Source organism: Euleptes europaea, chromosome 5 (genome assembly GCF_029931775.1).
Source record: "Euleptes europaea isolate rEulEur1 chromosome 5, rEulEur1.hap1, whole genome shotgun sequence".
NCBI classification, from domain to species: Eukaryota; Metazoa; Chordata; class Lepidosauria; order Squamata; family Sphaerodactylidae; genus Euleptes; species Euleptes europaea.
Window position 1 is genome coordinate 44,413,888 of NC_079316.1, and position 19,369 is coordinate 44,433,256.

Below are 19,369 nucleotides of genomic sequence, written 5' to 3' on the forward strand. Positions count from 1 at the left end.
GGTAGCCAAAGCTATTGTTTGTTCACATGACATCAGTGCTGAGAAATTTTGTTAAGGAAAACTATGAAGGAAGTCTGAATGTACTTGGGGTCTTTGGGATGGAGACTTTTGCACATAGGCTATTAAACAGGGCAAGTAACAAAAGGTAATTGCTCAGTACCATTTTTTTCTTATATCTAGTAACATATAGCACTGTGTGCCTGTGTAACACTCTGAGCTGCTCTGCCTTTCTAAGGCTTTTATTTCATCAAGTAACTACCAAGCATGTCCTTTTGTAGGGTTAATAAAGAAAAATCAGTATTAAGTATTAAAAGCATTCTATCGCATCTTCAGAGACATATTTTCTGTAGTCTTCAAACAATTGCTTTAAAAAACATACAAGTGGAACCAAAACTTCTTTCAGGTATGTGGAGGCCAAATATTCCTGTAATCAGGAAAATGGATCCTGATCTAAGTTGCTCTCCTTACCACTCAGCCCCAAATTGTCCATATGTGAGCAGTTGCACTGAACTTTTCTGTGAAATTATTTTGCAAAGGCAGCTTGAACTGCAACATACGCAAGTCTTCTGACTTAAGAAACGTGAATAACACTTTGAAAATCTCTAGGATGTATGTTTTGCATAAGTTCTCTTGGTCAGTGCTGTATATTTATTGTTTCAGCTGATCTGATATGTTTTGTGTCCTTATACTGTATTTGGACCAAAAAAGATGGTTCTGGAAAAAAGAAAAATCAACTCTGTGGCTCTACTGATATCAACAAATTAAATTAATATTCATACAGAGTAAACTAAAGGCTCATCAGTTTCAGCAAGCAGCAGTAATTTCCATTCTTGAGGGACAGCAGAGAAAGTTTCTGTTTGAAGTTTTTTGCTTCCTTTGAAAACTGTACATATATATAATTGTATATGTCTATATTATATGCTGTGAAAAACTTTTAATCCATTTCCCTCTATTTTAAGAGAAAGATAAACACCTCAAGATTACAATAATTGCTTGCCCTTTAAGCCGGACTCAGTTTTCTTGGCTTTCTGTAGTTGAAACAACAGTTTGGGGCTGAGTTTTGTTTAATTGCTGTTGCATTAAATTTAAAACTTGTGGTATGCAATAGAGCTGCAAGGGAGGAAAATTGCCTACTGTGTCTTCCTTTTCTGAATCTTCACCTTTTTTATTGCCCTGTTACTTGACAAACTGTCAGTTCAACCACTGCTACTGCAGAATTTGTTACTGCTAAAACAACGGATGCATATGTGCCAAAAGGCTGAAAACTGATGTTAATCTAATCCTGACACCAACTTCTCTCACTACATGTATTCTTTTTAAATATAGCCTAATCTTGCATGTAGTCCTATAACTTTTATCTTAGTCTCTAAATCATTGCTGTTCCTGGATCTAGAACTGCTGTAACTGACCGTGATTAGCAAAAAAGGAAACAAAATGTCTTAATAGCCTTATTTTAAAAGAAAAATTCAAAATACATAAAATTCATGAAGAAGATATGCAAAGTATGGGGTGGAGTGGGGTTTTTTTGCAATTTTTTAGTAGAAACACTAAAACTTGGTTGTGTTTAAATCTTTCAGCAAAGAAATTTGCTCGCATAAATAAGTCAGAAAGTTTTAGTATCTTTTCTTCAGCCTTCTTCCCTCCACAAAAGTAAAAACTGAAATCTTTTCTTTGTGGGATGATCATACAGCATCGGTTGCTGAAGCAATCTTAGAGTTAATTCCTGCAGGAAGAGAGGGAGTTGGCAGAAATCCTCCCCCTCCCGAATACCCCTTACATGCCCAAAGGGAAAGCTCAAGTGAGAGGAGATTACTGCTGATTTCCTCTTGTGGAAGCAACATCCCCCCCCCACACACACACACATAGCCACATCTCCTGGTACTCCTCTGACCCTCAGGAGTGGCTTTTGGGGGATGCAGAGGCCAAACTGCAAAGAGAAAAAAAGAGGCAAAGAGCTTTTGTACAAACTTGCTCCATTCATAGTGAACAGAGCTAATTTGCAGAAGGCTTGGATCCAGTCCTTTCTGGGTTTATCTATAAGGTGGTTGCTATAATAAACAATACAGCACTGAAATAATATTTTACCAGTATTATAAAAATGTGAACATTTAATGTGTGCCAAATAACTGGTACAACCCTGTACACAATATATCTTGTTTTCTTGTAACCATCATGGAAACTGCTACGTCTGTGAAGCGCTTGGAATTAATTCTGTTGCCTGCATGTGTGTTTTGGTTGCTGTGACTAGAACTGTATTACATCTGGTCTACCTGTGGAATTGTACTTTGAAGTGTCTTGGCATGTTTTGATAGCACAGAACTATCAAAACTGTTACTTTTAATTAGTTGCTAAACTGTTACAAATTACATTTTTAGGATTTTTCCCAATGATTAATTTTGAACATTCTTCAACCAGGTGTAACATACGTTCCATGAGACTTACCAACTCTGTGCCTAGCATCGTTCTTTGACCTGTCTGTATCTCTTTCTAATATTTAGCTTTGAAAGAGCATACAGAAATCATTCTTTCTAGAGCATCCGCGCCTGTTTTGAGAAACAGATAAATTGGCATCAAAAAGTTATCTGACCTTTTTTTAGGATTGTCATGCATCTACAAAGCTTTTTCAGGACACTTTTCTTTTAATAGAAATACCAGTTATAATTTTATTAGTATGTTAACACTTGTATTTTTTAATATTTCAATACTCAAAGGGCTAATTTTTGTATAAATATTAACACATCTTTGGTTTTCTGTACTCTGACATTAGCCAAGACTATTAATAAAAATAATGTAATGTTTGTTTGCTTGGTCTTTTGTGTAAATTAACTATTCACAGGTGCCAGTAGGAAAGATATTTTAAATTGTGAATCTGCTTTGTGAGTCTGCTTTGAAGATGGCTTCTGCAACTATCCTCTTGACAATGGGGGTTATAACAACTCCTGCGTGACACTTACAACATTTATATTAGCCCACCGTCTCTAGACAAACAGCCCTATTCTCTAAAATGCTGGTGTATTTATCAGGGCTGGTGAGATTGCATTTGGTCCAGCACATAAAGTGCTGACATACATCACTTGCTGGGGAAACTGCACCCAACCATTTCAACTCTGTTAGGCAGTTGAAGAGGGAGACCAATTTTTCAGGTGCCAATGATAAAATTGATGACTTTCCAAAGATCTTGCTTCTGCCTTGGGGTTGGGGCATCAGCAATATACAAATAGAATGTGTCAGTCAGGTTTAAAAGGAGAATTTCTTGACTTGGGTTTATTCCTCCAAGAAAGAAGAGTTGGTTTTGATATGCTGACTTTCTCTACCACTTAAGGCAGAATCAAGCTGGCTTACAACTCATCATATGTGAAGAAGGTGGGTGGTGGTGCAGAAATTGACACCCATGGGTGATACTCAAGTGAAATGGATGCTGGAATTAAACTTAATGTGATACCATGCAATTGGGGGTCATTTCCACTAGAGGGCAGCATATCACATTTCTTTAGATTTGGTTTGCAACGTGTCCTTTTACAGAAAACTTGCTTTCCTGTTATTGGATGGGCTTCAATATAATCAGAGCTACAGGCATTAACAGCTGTTTTTGGACTGGGCCCTCCAAGTGGGTTGTTTGGGGTTGTTGGGTTTTTTTTAACATTGTTTTCTTAGTTTCATTTGCTGAAAGCTAGTTCTTTAGACAATAACAACTTGTCTATACAAGCAGACTGATAAAACGAGAAAGAAAAGTGGTAGAGCAAGTATGTGTGTGAGCATGTTACCAAAATATGTTCAATACAGTGTAACTGAACACTGATCTTTTTACTGAAAGAACAAGTTTAAATTGCAGACTTGTGTATAACCACTCAAGATTTATGATTAAAACAAATAGTATTTGCATACTAATTTGATCAAAAATAAAACAGCAATAATGCTCCCTAATATTTTTAAATTGTAAAGAGGGTTAATTCTAGGGTGGTTTTAAATGACTAGTGTGTTTTAATGGCTCCATCATAGGATTCATTCAGTACTTGGAAACAGGTTCTTAAATAGAAATACATGCATATCACAAAGGAAATGCATATGTTTAAGTAGTAAACTATCCCCTTCAAAATGCATACCTGGAGACTGTGAAAGGATTATGCCCCCACACCCAAGGATGTTGGGGGGGGACATGCCACAAGCTGTCGATACACAAGGGGTGCCTGCTCTGGAGAAGCTGCATTGTCGTCCCACCCAAACTTCACACGAGGGTCCAGGAGGCGCTGCATGCCAGTCACCCGGGCATCATCCGAATGAAGGCACTAGCACGAAGCTACGTCTGGTGGCCAGGCATCGACGCCGCAGTGGAAGAGTGGGTGAGCCGTTGCCAGCCGTTCTTAGTCATTGTGGACTCCTACTCCAAATGGCTAGAAGTCGTTGCCGTGGCATCCATGACTTCACGTGTCGTCATCCGGGAGCTGCGCTGGCTCTTCGCAACCCACGGCTTGCCGGACACAGTGGTCTCTGACAATGGGGCCCAGTTTACGTCTTCTGAGTTCCAGGACTTCATGGCAAAAAACTTGATCCGCCATGTGACCTCGGCGCCTTTTCACCCCTCCACCAACAGCCAAGCAGAGCGAATGGTCCAAACGACCAAAGACGCGTTGCAGCGTATCGTCCATGGGGACTGCTGACGCAGCACATCACCCCCCATTCCGCAACGGGCAGAAGCCCCACAGAATTCTTAATGGGTCGCCGGCCAAAAACTCTGCTCGACCACCTGCACCCTGACCTTGCGCCGGAGAAGCCCTGCAAGCTCTGCACCACTGCCCTGAGAGCTGTAGAACAGGAAGACCTGGTCTACCCCCAGAACTATGGCGCGGGCCCAGCCTGGATCCCAGCCACGGTCCAGGAAGCAACAGGCCCAGTCTCCTACAGGGTTGCCACTCCGGACGGGCGAGACTTGCGGCGGCACATCGATCAACTGCGCCACCGCCCAGCAGACTTGCCTGACCACATCGCCACTCCAGAGCCTCTTCAGATCCCCAGAGCCTCAGAACAAGCGCTAGCCAAGACTACGGAGCCCGCGCAACCCGCGAATCCGCCGCTGGCCAGCGAGACCGCCCTGCCCAGAGACGGAATGGAGGAAGACCCTGCCACCGCGAGCAATGACGGCCCAGCACCCGCTGATCGAGCGGCAACCGTGGTTCCAGCGCAACGCCGTTCCCAGCGCACACGATCGCGGCCAAGTCACCTCAAGGACTTTGTGTGTTCATGCGTTGTTCGGACTTAGGGGGGAGGGGTGTTATGTATGTAGATATTAGGCCGGTAAGCAGGGGAAAACCTAGGAGCTTGAGTCCCCGACGAAGGCTCCTAAACCTGCACGCGCCATTGGCCCTAAGCCAGCACGCACCATTGGCGACCCCGGGGTTGTTCCCCCCATCACGGATCAGGGGGAAGTGGCTGCGGGCGGCAAGGGGAGCATATAAGCAGGGCCGGCTCACTGTATTCTCTAGTTCTGTTCTTCAATAAACGCGTTGTTGTTGGAACTCCGTCTCGACCTCGTGTGTCCTCCCCACGTGGACTTAACACCGTGGATCCTGCAATCAAAGGAGAGCTCCTGCAGGCGCCAACCCTGCTACTTCTTCTCTGCATCCCTATGACATATTTCCACAGACACAGAAGAGATCTCATTTTTTTATGCCACGAAGGGCAGAGATTCTGCTAGAGAATGTTGCCATTAATCCTGACTCCAAGCATACATTCGACTTGGAGAACCTGCCCTGGATATACAGCTGAAGGAGCCGAAATATAAAACTCAGCCATAAAAGCTGTAGCTTTAAGCACCACCGCAAACCTCCTGCATGCAGGCTGAGCTGTTGTGCAAAAAGTGCAGTTTCTGTTCCTGGCCAGTCATCAAGGACAGGGAGGTGCTTTGGAATGATGGAGGAGGGGAAGCAGCCACAACAAATAGGGCAGCTGTGCACTTTGGACCTTCGAAACTGCTAAATTGGGCATTTGGTTGCAAGTAACATGAAGTTCAGTTGATTTTGATTATACTGTTTGAGCTTGGAAAATTACATTGGTTCATGTGGGCCGGAGGCCTCAGGGCAGACTCTAAACAGCTCAAATGACAGGGTGTTACCACTTGTCAGGAATTCTCCCTTTCTCTAATGCTGGTGGTCATCTCTTCTCTGTAAGTAGGGTTGCCAACTTCGGATTAGGAACAGAGATCACCTGGAGAAAATGGCCACTTTGGCAACTGGACTCTATGGCATTAAAGCCCCTCCCCAAACCCCACCCTCCTCTGGCTCTGCCCCAAAAACCTCCCTCCAGTGGCAAAGAGGGACCTGGCAATTCTACCTATCTTTAAGAGTGGTTGTGGGTCCTTTTCCCACCAAGGCAAACCACGTCTGAAAATAAAGCTTTGGAAAGGATTTTTTTTTTTCATGAGTTAGGTCAGACTGGTTTGTCACTGCCCTTTGTAAAAGGTTTAGCCTGGGTTCAGGCAACTTCTGCTCCACTAAACCAAAAGCAGTCCATTTGCTATGTAGTGTGGCTGCACATTTTTTGGCTGCCTAATGGGGGAAAGGGTTTCCAACCTCCAAGTGGGCCCTGCTGATCTCCCAGAATTACAGCTGATCTCCAGACTACCGAGGTCAGTTCCTGGAGTAAAGGGTTGCTTTGGAGGGTAGACTCTAGGGCATTATACCCTACTGAGGCTCCTCTCCTCCCCAAAGCCAGCCCTTCCCAGGTTCCACCCCGCCCCCATATTCTCCAGGAATTTCCCAGCCAGGAGCTGGCAACCCATGGCTTGGTGAGGTATAAGTTACGCAGGGCAGCCTGTATTAGTGGCCTCAGCAATTGAGAAGGCTGTTATTACACTTCTTGCTGTTATCATCCCAAAAGCACAAAGCAAAAAAAAAACTAAAACCCACCTCCAAACCCGGCCAGGAGATTCTAGGTACCAATTATCTAAGGGAGAGTGAGGTTTAAGGAAACGCTTGGTTGGCACTAGAATTTCTATCTGGACATAGAAAAATATGGAGAGCAGTTAAAAATAACTGCTGGGAGTGCCCAAGTACTTGTTAATCATCCCATCGCTATTGCATTAATTGACCATGATATTGAAAACCAGGAGCAGGCTTTACTTCTTAGCAGTTGGGTAGAATACAGCCCACATATTTTCATTTATAAGTAAAAGGTCTGGATTTTGTTTGTTCTGTTTGTTCTTTTAACTTGAAAACTATATTAGCATAGAAGGAAATATCCTATCCCTGCCAGCCCTCAAACTTCAGCTGTGCACAAACTCCACAACTGAAGCAGAAACAGGATTCCAAACAAAGTGATGTTCTTCTATAACTTTGTTAACTGTCTACCCCCCCCCTTTATTTTTGTACAGCTTCGCACATTCATAAGGGAACTAGAGCAGTACACTCCTAAGATTATGCATTGGCATGCTTTAGCTTTTCAGTGCTTGCTGGCTTGACCAACAATGAAAATGAAAAGGACACTGTATGAACTCAATTAATTTGAATAATAAATTCATTTTGTGTTGGACAGTACAGCTAAAGCAAAATTAGTCTGACAGCATCTTTGAGATGTCTAATTGGTGTCTGATTGGTTTCCGTTTGAATTTAATTTTTTTTGATGTACACATGTCTTCCTCCATTTCTGTATATCAACCATGTGAATAATGTGCTCATGAATGAAAGCATGTCTTTCCAGACAAGACTGGCAGCCCTGTTTGGACTGTCCACATGCTTACTTTATTTGGTTCACAATTTTTGACCCTCCCATGAAAAATAGCTAGTCATTTGCAACAGGATGAATATTCCATACATTCTCATTATAAGCAATTTTTGCCCTTTATCAGCCAAATGAATCAGTGGTCTGTTATGCATGGGTACTTTCACTCACATTCGCCCCTGGACTGTCTCGGTTGTTCCTTGGAGTTATGCATGAGTTTTCCATCCATTAGAGATGACCTCACGCCCAGCCCCTGCAAATCCCGGGTCTTTGCATTCCTGTTATAACCCAATTCTTCGATCTCCCCTGAGATCAGCCTAGGTGAAATCACCATGCATAAGCCAAAGAGTGGGACAGGGGAGCTGGGTGTGTGTGATGTTTTTCTCTCAGTAAGCACTACAGCCAATTACAAAGCAGTGTTTCAAGGGGCAGGGACTCAAATGCTTTCTGCTTTTTCTCTCCCACTTGGAGTTCTATTTTCTGAGCAGACTGTCACATAAAAATAGGTTTTAAAATGATGCTTGGGTTTCTCTCCCCCCCCCACTTTCCTTTTAAAGAGCTCTGTTGGTTTTTAAAACAGCACTTGGGTTTCAGCCAGGGAAGAGGGGAACTTGATGTTTTTCTCAAAGTAAGCACTACTGCCAATTACAAAGTGGTGTTTCAAGGGGCGGGGAATCAAATGCTTCCTGATTTGAGCGTGGTGACTTTGCTGGTGCATAACAATTTCAATACCTTTATTGGCATACCATCAAGCAGTCAATCAAATAAAACCAACCCTCTAAACATCATTTAACCTCCGCCTCTTAACTGCTGGTGCATAACAATTTTTGGATTTGCAACATAAAAGTGTGGGTTGAGCGAGCTTTGAACCCCAGGTAAAACTCCCATGCATAAATGACGTGTGTAACCTACAATCAAAGCACCAGAAGTTAATTTCCTCCAAGCCACTTTCACCAAGAAACTGTAATTCTGAATCCTCATCCCCATGTCAAATCAGACCTACATATATGGAAAAATACTTGCTCACTTTGCCTCTCCCCTCCCCCCGTCTCCCTTCTGTCAACAGGTAGATTGTAAGCAACGGATCTGTGTTTCTGCTTCTGTGGCTCTGTAAAACATCATCTACTTTTCACAAAGGGTGACTTAATTCTAACAATTTTTTTCCTTCTCCAGAACTTTTTAAAATCTATGCCATTTTGAGAGAATGCTGGGGTAAATGAACAGTTTTCTCGTAGCATGTCAGAAATATTTCTCTTTATTGGCTTCTGTAAATTGTGTTTTTAACAATTCTTCTTCCTTAAGTAACAGGCAGGGTGAGTTTTAGTTTAGCACCAAACAGAAAGTATGTTAGTGATAAGTTCATATTATGTTGTTTATGATCATTTAAGTGTTATATTTTTATTGTTGCTTTTGTGTGTGTGTTTTGCCATCAAGTCACAGTTGACTTACGGTGACCCTGTAGGGTTTTCAAAGCAAGAGAATTTCGGAGGTGGTTTGCCATTGCTCATCTCCACATCACAACCCTGGTATTCCTTGGAGGTCTCCCATCTAAATATTAGCCAGGGCTGAGAGTGTATGAGTGGCCCAAGGTCACCCAGCAAGCTTCCCTGGCGTCACTGGGGATTTGAACCTAGCTTTCCCAGGTCCTAGTCTGACACCTTAACCACTACACCACACTGATAGTATTAAATGTTAATCGAAACAGGCTGCTTCCGGATAGGGCTGCAAAAAATGCACCCTCTGCCACAGCACCACCATCAAGGGACATGAGCAGGTGGGTATCAGTGCAATTCTAAGCAAAGTTATACCCTTCTCAGCCAATTTTTCAATAGAGTTATAATCTAAGTGGGTTGCATGTTTGCCACTGGCATCTACTGGATATTGTTTGTGATGAGCAACTTTTCATTTGTGTTTGTATGAAGGGTTTTTGTATAAAGGGTTTTTAAGACAAGTGAGAAGCAGAGGTGGTTTGCCATTGCCTTCCTCGGCAAAGTCTTGCTTGGTGGTCTCCTATCCAAGTACTGACCCTGCTTAGCATCTGAGATCTGGTGAAATCAGGCTATATTTTACCATTCCATACCCCCAACTTTTCATTTAGGTTTTAACAATTAATTAAAAAAAATATTTGGAAGCTGTGCACTCTACAACTCTGTAGTCCCTATGATGGAGAGCACACCAAGCTTAAAGAGAAAGGTGCACATGTGGGATGGACAGTTGGAAGGCTGTATTGTTACCTGTTGTTTGTGGACAGATTATTGTTACTGAAAAGTCACTGATGGGACCATTGCGCATAGCTGCTAAGTGCACTTGTAGCATGTTTCCAGTGGCTGTGTGCAAAGGCCCTAAGTTAATGTAATTGAATGGGAGAGGAGTTGTTGCTAGTTACATCAGAAACTTACAGTGCAATCCTAGACAGAGTTACACCCTTCCAAACCCCATTGACTTAAATGGACTCTCACACGTGTAATTTTGTTTAGGATGACACTGTATATTACATATGTATTCATCAAACTCACACGACTGCATTCCACATAATAATTGCAATAGCAATGAATGGTTTGTCGGGAAAGTCGTTCTGCATTTCCCAGGTACAAAAAGATGGTGCAGTTGAGTGGTGAGAAAACAATAGTTTCAGAACAAAAGCACTGGCCTGTACCCAACTGTATTCTAAAAAATTCATGGCATTTTTTCTTTCTTTCTGGCATTTCTGCAATTTCCCCCTCTCTCAGTGCAGACCCCTATAATCCTGTTCCTGAGAATCTGCTGACCCCCAGGAATAAAATGTTGTTCACTGGTCTTCAGCAGTAGGGGCAATTGGTGGAAGTTATAGCCCCCTTAAGAAAAATCCAAAACAAAACCCCTGTAATACTTTTTGTTAAGACCAACCAAAATGACACAAAACACTGTGCTAGCTTTTGAGCTCTTAGGACCTCTTCATCAGGTTGACAACAAAATAAATAAAGGTATTTGGGGGTGGGGATGATCTTTCAGGCTCTGATCGTAAAGCTTCTGGTCTGCATATTAATATATTGGCATAAATTCTACTACAACAGGCTGGAAAGTTCTCCTACTGAGGCTCCAGCGTCTTGATTTGTGGGTTATTTCCTTCCATCATCGGGTAGGCAGGACCAATTCTTTTAACTTCCTGTCTCCCCCTGGTGGGAAATAGCCTGCAAAACCTCAGTTCCGTCCTGCCTCAGAAGGGTACGCAGGTCGTAAGCACAGCTCTGTGCTTGCTCAGCTTAAGTTAGCCTTTCAGGTTTTCTACTGTAGCTCCTTATCCATTTGTGTTTTTTGTCTGTTTGTAATATCCTACTGTTTGGGTGTTCCCTCCCTCCCTCATTGCCGTTCCTCGTTTCCCTTGTGAGATTGAGTGAACAGGAGCCCCGGTGTTAATCCCGGAGATTCCTATGGCAAACGCCTCAGAGGAGAGGGAGGATGGCCTCCTTTCAGTCTCGGACTACCAGCTGGTCCAGCCTACTCCGAAGAAGTCTGAGACGCCCACTCCCAATGCCCACAATGTTGGTGCCTTAGGGGGTAGGGATTTGGAAGGCTCAGCGCAGAGTGCGGATGATGCGCCTAAAAAAAAAAAAGGGCGCGAAAAGCCGCGGCGGCTCTTAAAAAGTCGCAACGAGCTTACATGGCGTAAAAAAGAGAAAGCGCTGTCACAGAGCGGGGGGCATGTCGAGAGCCGGGAAAAAGGATCCCGCCTACTCGCTGCATGCCGACGGCACAGAAGGCGCAACCCCCACGGTTTTCCTGACGGCGACTCTGGACTTCCATCTGGAATCGGTAATGTTCAGCCACTGGTCCCGGGGGCAGGTGGCCATTTTCCCTCCTCCTTCCCGGCGGGCGGCCATTTTCCCTCCTCCTTCCTGATGACAGGAGTACAGGCTTCTACTGCCTTTCCAAAGGGGGGCGCCCATTTTCCCGCCTTTTATTTGCCAGTGCCAGCACAACCCCCACCATTTCCTTCAATGACGGGGGGGCAATTCTCTCCCTCTGCTCCTAGGGCTGCTGCCCCAGTGCTTACCAGGGAGGAGGCAGATGAGTGGATTAATATAGCCTTGCAAAGACAGTGGCAGGCTTTTCATGCACACTTAATGGAATTCCCCCTCAGGGACCGGTTGAGTCAGCAACTTCCTCGTCTACCAGATCCCATTCCGTTGAGAGTGGGCAGGTTACAGGCCCTGGGGGAGGTCCTTCTACCAGTTCACAATGGCCTACCAAGGCAGCACTAAAACAATCTACTGATCTTAATATTGCTGGCACTAGCTCCCACACTTCCTCCCTCAATACTGATGAGTTTGACTCCGTGGACGAGTCAGCCCCTGTGGAGGAGTCACAGAGCCGCCTATTCAGTGGGGAGGATTATCAGGCCCTCCTGACAAAGGCTATATTAGCTTTGGACCTGAATGAAGAGGCCTCCTCTACAGAGGACTCTAATTCTAAACTGAAACAGGAAGTGCCTGAATGCTTTCCTAGAAAGCAGCCGTGTCATAATTCAGTACCATTCCCAGAGTTTTTTCTCAGAGCCATTCAAGAGGAGTGGACCAGTCCTGCGTCCAATAAGCAGACGCCTCAGTCCATCAAAACACTATACACCCTCGCTCCTTTTGAAAGTACCTCTTGTGGATGCACCAGTGGTGGATTTGCAGTCCCCTGGCCTTGCGCCTGAGGACGGCATGGGATCCCTGAGGGATCAATTGGATCGAAAGGCTGAGTCTTTAAGCAGAAGGGCCCACGAGAATGCAGCATTAGCTATACAGGCCAATGCTACTACATCAATATTTGCAAGAGCCTCCTTCCTTTGGGTAAAGAAGCTCATCCAGTTGATTCCTTCAGAACATCATAGAATAGTGGGAGGATTAGAAAGGGTCCAGGACGCCATCACCTTAATAGCTGATGCCTCTCTGGACTCCATGTCCTTTACAGCACGATCCATGGCATCGGTAACCTCCATAAGAAGGGCACTGTAGCTCAGAGCCTGGCCAGCGGAATTTAAGGCAAAAACAAACTTAATGGCCTACCCCATTCAGGAAGGGCGCCTGTTTAGAGAGAAATTAGATAAAATATTAGTGGAGACGAAGGATAAAAAGCAGGCCTTGCCAAAACAATTTAAAAAGGAACCACGAGTCCCTGGTTTCCAATCCTTTCGTGCCCCACGAGCAACAAACAGGTATCGTTCTGACTTCAGAAGGGGATTGTGGAACGCTTCACGACCCTTCCGTAGGGGGGGAAGTTCACCAGACCTCAGAACCAACCGCCCCGGTCGGACAGAGGTGACAAATTCCCAAAGAATAATCCCCAGTGACTCCCATCTGTCTCCAGTGGGGGCAGATTTTCTTTTCTTCAGTGCCAGGTGGACCACCTCACAACCAGACCACTGGGTCTCTCAGATCATATTCAGGGGTTACCTCCTGGAATTCACATCTCTAAAAAGGGATCACTTCTTAAGATCTCCCATGCCACACAGGGCAGAGAAACATTCCAGAACATTAAAGGCCATTCAACATCTATTGTCTATTAGGGCCATAGAACAGGTCCCTGCCCTCGAAAGGGGCCTCCATATTTTTTACAGTCCCCAAAAAGAACGGGAACTGGCGAGCCATCCTTAACTTACAATATTTAATCAGGCGGATGGCTCGAAGGCACTTTGTATGGAAACGGTGAAGTCAGTAGTGGATTCACTGCTCCCAGACACCTTTATGATGGCAGTGGACCTGACAGAGGCGTACCTACACATACCTATACACCCTTCCCACAGACGCTTCCTCAGGTTCACCTATGGACAAGACCATTTTCAATTTCGGGCCCTCCCCTTTGGGTTGACATCCAAAACCCTAGTGACAATCATTGCCACTCTCAGACAGGAGGGCGTCCAGGTACACCCGTACTTGGGCGATATCCTGATCTGTGTTCAATCAGAACACCAGTCCATACATCACACAGCAAGGGTGGTTCACGTTCTTCAGGAACATGGATTCTTATTCAATTTTCAAAAGAGCTCTCTCATACTCTCTCAGTCAATGTTACACCTGGGGGTCAGAATAGATTCCTCTCTCAATGCCCTATCACTGCCCCAGGAACGCGTTCAGAAACTAATCAATGTCTTTTCATCCTTAGCCAGAACAAGGAAAGCCGGGGTCATGTCCCTAGCGAAGTTGCTGGGATTAATGATGGCCTGTATAGCGGTCGTTCCCTGGGCCAGATTCCACTCCAGGCCTCTGCAGTGGCTGATTTGACCGTACCAGAGGGACAACGCAAAGAAGAGGAACAGATCCATTTCCCTATCCTCAGAGACTCGGAGGAGTCTTCGATGATGGACTGATCGAAGGAACCTGGTCAGGCACACCTTCTATATACATGGGGAGCCCACACAAGTGATCACAGACACCAGTCTGGAGGGTTGGGGAGCCACCTTGGCCACCAACTCTACCCAGGGACGATGGTCCACAGAGGAGACATCGTTACATATCAATGTCCTGGAACTGAGGCCGGTACGGCTTGCCCTCCGAGCCTTCGCCCCACTCCTCAGGGGGTTGCATGTCCTGATAAGAACGGACAATATAGTAACCAAGGCTTACATAAAGGGGGGGGGGGTCCCGATCCTCTGCTCTGCATCGGGAAGTGGTGCAGATTTTTACCTGGGCCCAGTCAAACCTTCAGTTGATTCGGCCAGAACATATCAAGGGAGCTCTGAATGTGCAGGCGGACCATCTAAGCCGCCAGTCGGCAGATGAAGGAGAATGGTACTTAGACCATGCGGCCTTCTCTCAGATTACAACCGTCTTCGGAGCTCCCTTAGTAGACTTGTTCGCCTCCGCAGAAAATTGCAGAGTAGAAAGGGTTTTCTCGAAGGGTTTTACCACCCGGCAGCAGAGGGCATAGACGCCCTTCTGAGTCCTTGGCCCCGGGGACTTCTGTACGCTTTCCCCCCCGCTGTCCATTCTTCCCAAGGTTCTAAGGAAGACTGGGCCAAAGTCATCTTGGTGGCCCCCTGCTGGCCACACTGGCCTTGGTTCGCGGCTCTTCGTCAGATGTCATGCCAGGAATCCTTGGGCTATTCCAACCCATTGGGGAACATTGCGCCAGGGCCGCTGGTGCATTCAGATCCTCACTGGTTCTCCTTGACCACTTGGCGCTTGAACGGCAATCTCGCCTAGTTAGGGGCTACTCAAAGGAGGTATTGATCACCATCTTAGTGGCTTGCAGACCCTCCACTTGACTCATATACAATGCGTCGTGGAAAGCATTTGTCCGATGGGCCAGATTGAAGAAGGTAGACCCACTCCGTCCGGGCATTCAGAGGGTACTGATTTTTTCTTTACAGGAAGGTCTACAGCTTAATCTCTTAGCCTCAACCTTAAGGAGACAGATAGCAGCGATGGCCACAGTTATTCCAGAACTGGATAGGGTACCTATTTCCAGGCACCAGCACGTCATCTCCTTTTTTAAAGGGTGTCTCTCAGACTCAACCACCGATTATACACCGTTTTCCCTCATGGAACCTCAATTTGGTCCTTAGAGCCCTCTCAAAGGCTTCCTTCGAGCCCATATGTACCATAGACATGAAGTTCCTTCAGATGACTGTCCTTTTCCAGATTACAATCACGTCTGCGCGACGGGTTTCCGAAATCAGAGCTCTGTCCATTCGTGAAGGTTTATGTACCTTCTATAAGGACAAAGTGGTTCTGATACCAGACCCTACCTTTACTCGAAAGATAAGTTCTCCCTTTCACAGGTTGCAGGAAATCAACCTACCTTCCTTTTGTCCTAAGCCATCAGGATCAAAGGAACAGGCCTGGCTTACCTTAGATTTACGTAGGGCTCTACATATATACATAGACAGAACCGCTGACATCTGTCAGACTGATTATATGTTTATTGGTATCAGCAATCCCAGTAAGGGCAAAAGGATGTCGGCAGCATCTATTAGTCATACCCTTAGACTCTGCATCATACAGGCATATAAGGCCTAGGGAGTTATAGCGCCACAGGGAATAACTGCTCACTCCCTGCGTAGCGCGGCCTCATCAGCGGCCTTCGATAGACAGGCCCCGGTTGAAGAAATTTGCAAAGCCGCTACCAGGGCATCTATTTCTACCTTCGTTAAACATTATAGGGTTAACACGTGGGCATCAGCTCAAGCGGCCTTTGGCCGTAGAGTTCTTCAGCACGTGGTGGAATAGGGTGCTCTACCCACCCAGTTGGGAGCTCTTGGAGGTCCCACAAATCAAGACGCTGGAGCCTCAGTAGGAGAACGGAGCATTGTTTGCTCACCGTGAATGCTCCTTCTCTCCTGAGGCGAAGGCGTCTTGCCCACCCGGCACAGGTTAGAATTCTTAGTTAAGGCGGAAACGTTTAGGTCAAGGTTCTGGAAAAATTTTCGAGTTAGGTTCCTGAGATGACCGTTTTCAACCAGTTCAGTCCTCCTTGGTCTTATTACTGTGGTTGTTGTCGTCAATTATGTTTACATGTTTTTTATCAAGGAGCTTCATTCCTGTTGATAGCTAGGCAAGACTGTAACTGAGGTTTTGCAGGCTATTTCCCACCAGGGGGAGACAGGAAGTTAAAAGAATTGGTCCTGCCTACCCGATGATGGAAGGAAATAACCCACAAATCAAGACGCCTTCGCCTCAGGAGAGAAGGAGCATTCACGGTGAGCAAACAATGCTCCGTTTACAATAATAATTTTAAAATTTAAAAAAACCAATAAAAACACAACATTAACTCTGAAACATCTGCAGGAACAATTTCCAAAGGAATGCCTGCCTAAATAATTCTGCCATAGTCTTCAAAAAGCAGCAATGAAGGGGCTTTTCTGACATTGTCTAAGAAGCCATTCCAGCAAGTGTGAGTCATCAGTGAAATGGCTGGAGTGGAAAGCAGGCAAGCAACAATCCAACTTGCCTGCAAGATGGAATAACAAGTAAGCCTTGTTCAGCTGAGAAAAGATGATGCAGGCACATCTCAGTAGAGGCAGTTCTGTGGGTATACGGGTCCCAGACCTTGAATAACTTCATTGATAATACGCTTGACTGGAACTTCGATGGTAACCGCTAACCAACACAGGTGTAAAATTATTGTCATGTTTTGGCTCTAGGGTTGCCAGGTCCCTCTTCGCCACTGGTGGGAGGTTTTTGGGGCAGAGCATGAGGAAGGCGGGGTTTGGGGAGCGACTTCAATGCCATAGAGTCCAATTCCCAAAGCGGCCATTTTCTCCAGGTGAACTGATCTCTATTGGCTGGAGATAAGTCGCAATAGCAATCTCCAACTTGTGCCTGGAGGTTGGCAACCCTATCTGCCTGACAGTACACAACTGAAGCTTCTGAATTGTCCTTAAGGATCTAAGGTTACTGTGTCATGGATCAATGTGACTAGGCCAGCTGAGTCCAGGTAGGAAGCCAATTTTTGTGCCACATGAAGCTGGGATTTTTTTTGCAGCTGGGCGTACCTGCATCCTGAACAGAATGCCAGGTACATTTGAATAGTGATGCTGGGTGTGGTTAGCACCGGGTGGGGCTGGCCCCAGATTGCACCTGTGGCCTTCTGGAAAATCTGAAGAGGGCTTTTGTGGGCGGTCCTGTCTCTCAATCCTGCATTAGTACAAAAAGATGTCCAGGTGGGCGGCTCAGCTCGCTCCCGGAGCCATTTTAACTTCCCAGTCTGCCCCTGGCGACACACGCCACGCCAGATCAAAACTCTTCCTCAGTGTCGATTGTGAAAAGGCGCGCGCATCCTGGAAGGTGGGGTGAGGGTACCGCTGCACAAGTCAAACCCCGAACCCCGCGCCCAACGGTTCTCAGCCCACCCGCGGCCTGGCTGCCACCTCGCCCCGCGCGCGTCTGTCTGTGGTGAGCAGACCCCGCCCACCTGCTGACTCGGGGCTCGTGGAAGACCGCGGCTGAAGCTCCGCCCCGAGAAGTCGGCGGCGCCCAATGAGAGCCGCGTGTGTAGCCGGAGGGCGCGTGATGGCGGTGGCCTCCCGAGGCGGGCAGGGGGGAAAAGCCGAGAGTGCTCGGGCGAGGGAGTGGGCGCGCGGCTGAGTTGGCCCGCGCAGTGCCTCGCAGCGGCAACCGTCGTTCAACCGTCGTTGAACGTGCCTGTCTGAGGTAACAGCGTGACTGAGGAGGGAGGGTGGTGGTGGCGGCGGCTCCGCGCCCGGGAGCCGTGCAAGTCGAGACTGCCGCTCCTTTTCCCTCTGAGCTGGGGGCCTACAAGCGCAGCCCCTTCGGGTCCTGCTGAGGGCAGCCGCCACCCGCTCGGTGGCTTCGTCGGGCCGGGGGCCCAACCCAGATCCGTGGGCGCGGCCGGGTGCGGGCTGTGAAGCTGCGAAAACGACCCTTTGCCCGGGACGGTAACGTGGCCGTTTCCTTCAATCGCAGCCCTTCCCTTGGGGCACGGCCGGGCCGCGCGAGCGCCGCCGCATTCCCTCCTGTGTCTTCGAGGCGCTGGAGGGGTTTGGGGGCGGATCTTGACCGAGAGTCTCGGCTGCAGAAACCTTGCAATTGTCTCTTATCGTCAAGAGTTGGTTGCGTGGCGTAAAGGTTTGTAGCTGTATATTAGGGATATTTGTGTCCTTTATTGAACTGCTGGGTCGGAGCCTTTCATGACCTTATTGAAACGGTTGAAATTAAAGTCTTAAAAAGTGTTGCTTGTTCTCGATTGCGGTTTTTAACAAGCTTGGTTGATTTGATGCAAAGACGTCAGTTTCTCCAAGAAGTTGATTTTAAAGGGTATACTTCAGTTTTCTTCCGCAAGGCTTCCAGAGACTTTAAAAACCGTACTTTACGGGTCGTCAGAACTAGACCACTGTGTACACAGACCATTGTTTCTGGTGACTTAATCCATCTAACTAGTTTTTTAAAAGTCTTTTTATGACATTTGGTTGTACTGAGAGCTAAACAATGCTCTACTTGATTGATCTTTTTGGAGTTCTTATATGCTCAATTATAGCCCAAAGGGTTCAGAGTTGCAATATGAAACTTGTGACCACCTAAGAAAATAGACATGATAGTAGGTGCAGCCTCATGTGTTGTGCCTACCAGGGCATACCGACAGAAGGGTACACGTGCTTATAGTTGTGTGTGATGAACGTACACACGGATTTTGCTCTCTTTGCTGTAGAGGAATTACTTCTATATAGGAAATGTGTGAAACATCACAAAAAGATTATCCTGATGGAATCTTCTCCCATAGCTGATATCATGCTGTAGAGGTAAACGCTACAGTGGGTAGGGTTGCCAGTTCTGGGTTAGGAAATATCTGAACATTTTGGGGATGGAGCTTGAGGAGGGTGGGGTTTGGGGAGGGGAGGGACTGCAATGGGATGTGATGCCATACAGTCCACCTTTCAAAACGGCTGTTTTCTCCAGGTGAACTGATCTCAGTGGCCTGGAGATCAGTTGTAATAGCTGGAAACCTCCAGCCACCACCTGCAGGTTGGTAACCCTAACAGTGGGGAAAGGTGTTGCAAAAAATAAATGCCATGTATCATATGGAAGTGCCATTTTTTCAGTCATTGTTGTCCAGCTTTTTAAGTTTACGAAGTTATTAACAAAATAAAATCCATGCATGCCACAATCTATTGAGAACTAATGCATTGGCTTAACAAGGAAAGGGTCACTATGATGTACTGGTTGTCAGGCAAGCG

General features: G+C 46.2%; 1 protein-coding gene across 1 annotated transcript in view; it reads left to right on the top strand.

Annotated features, from left to right (window-relative positions):
• Window positions 1–17,806: 17,806 nt before the first annotated feature.
• The window catches only part of FARP2 (FERM, ARH/RhoGEF and pleckstrin domain protein 2), a 92,971-nt gene continuing 91,408 nt past the window's right edge, over window positions 17,807–19,369 (top strand). Inside the window, exon 1 of the mRNA XM_056849619.1 lies at window positions 17,807–17,828. The gene's annotated coding sequence lies outside the window, so the exon portion shown is untranslated. The remainder of the gene's footprint in view (window positions 17,829–19,369) is intronic.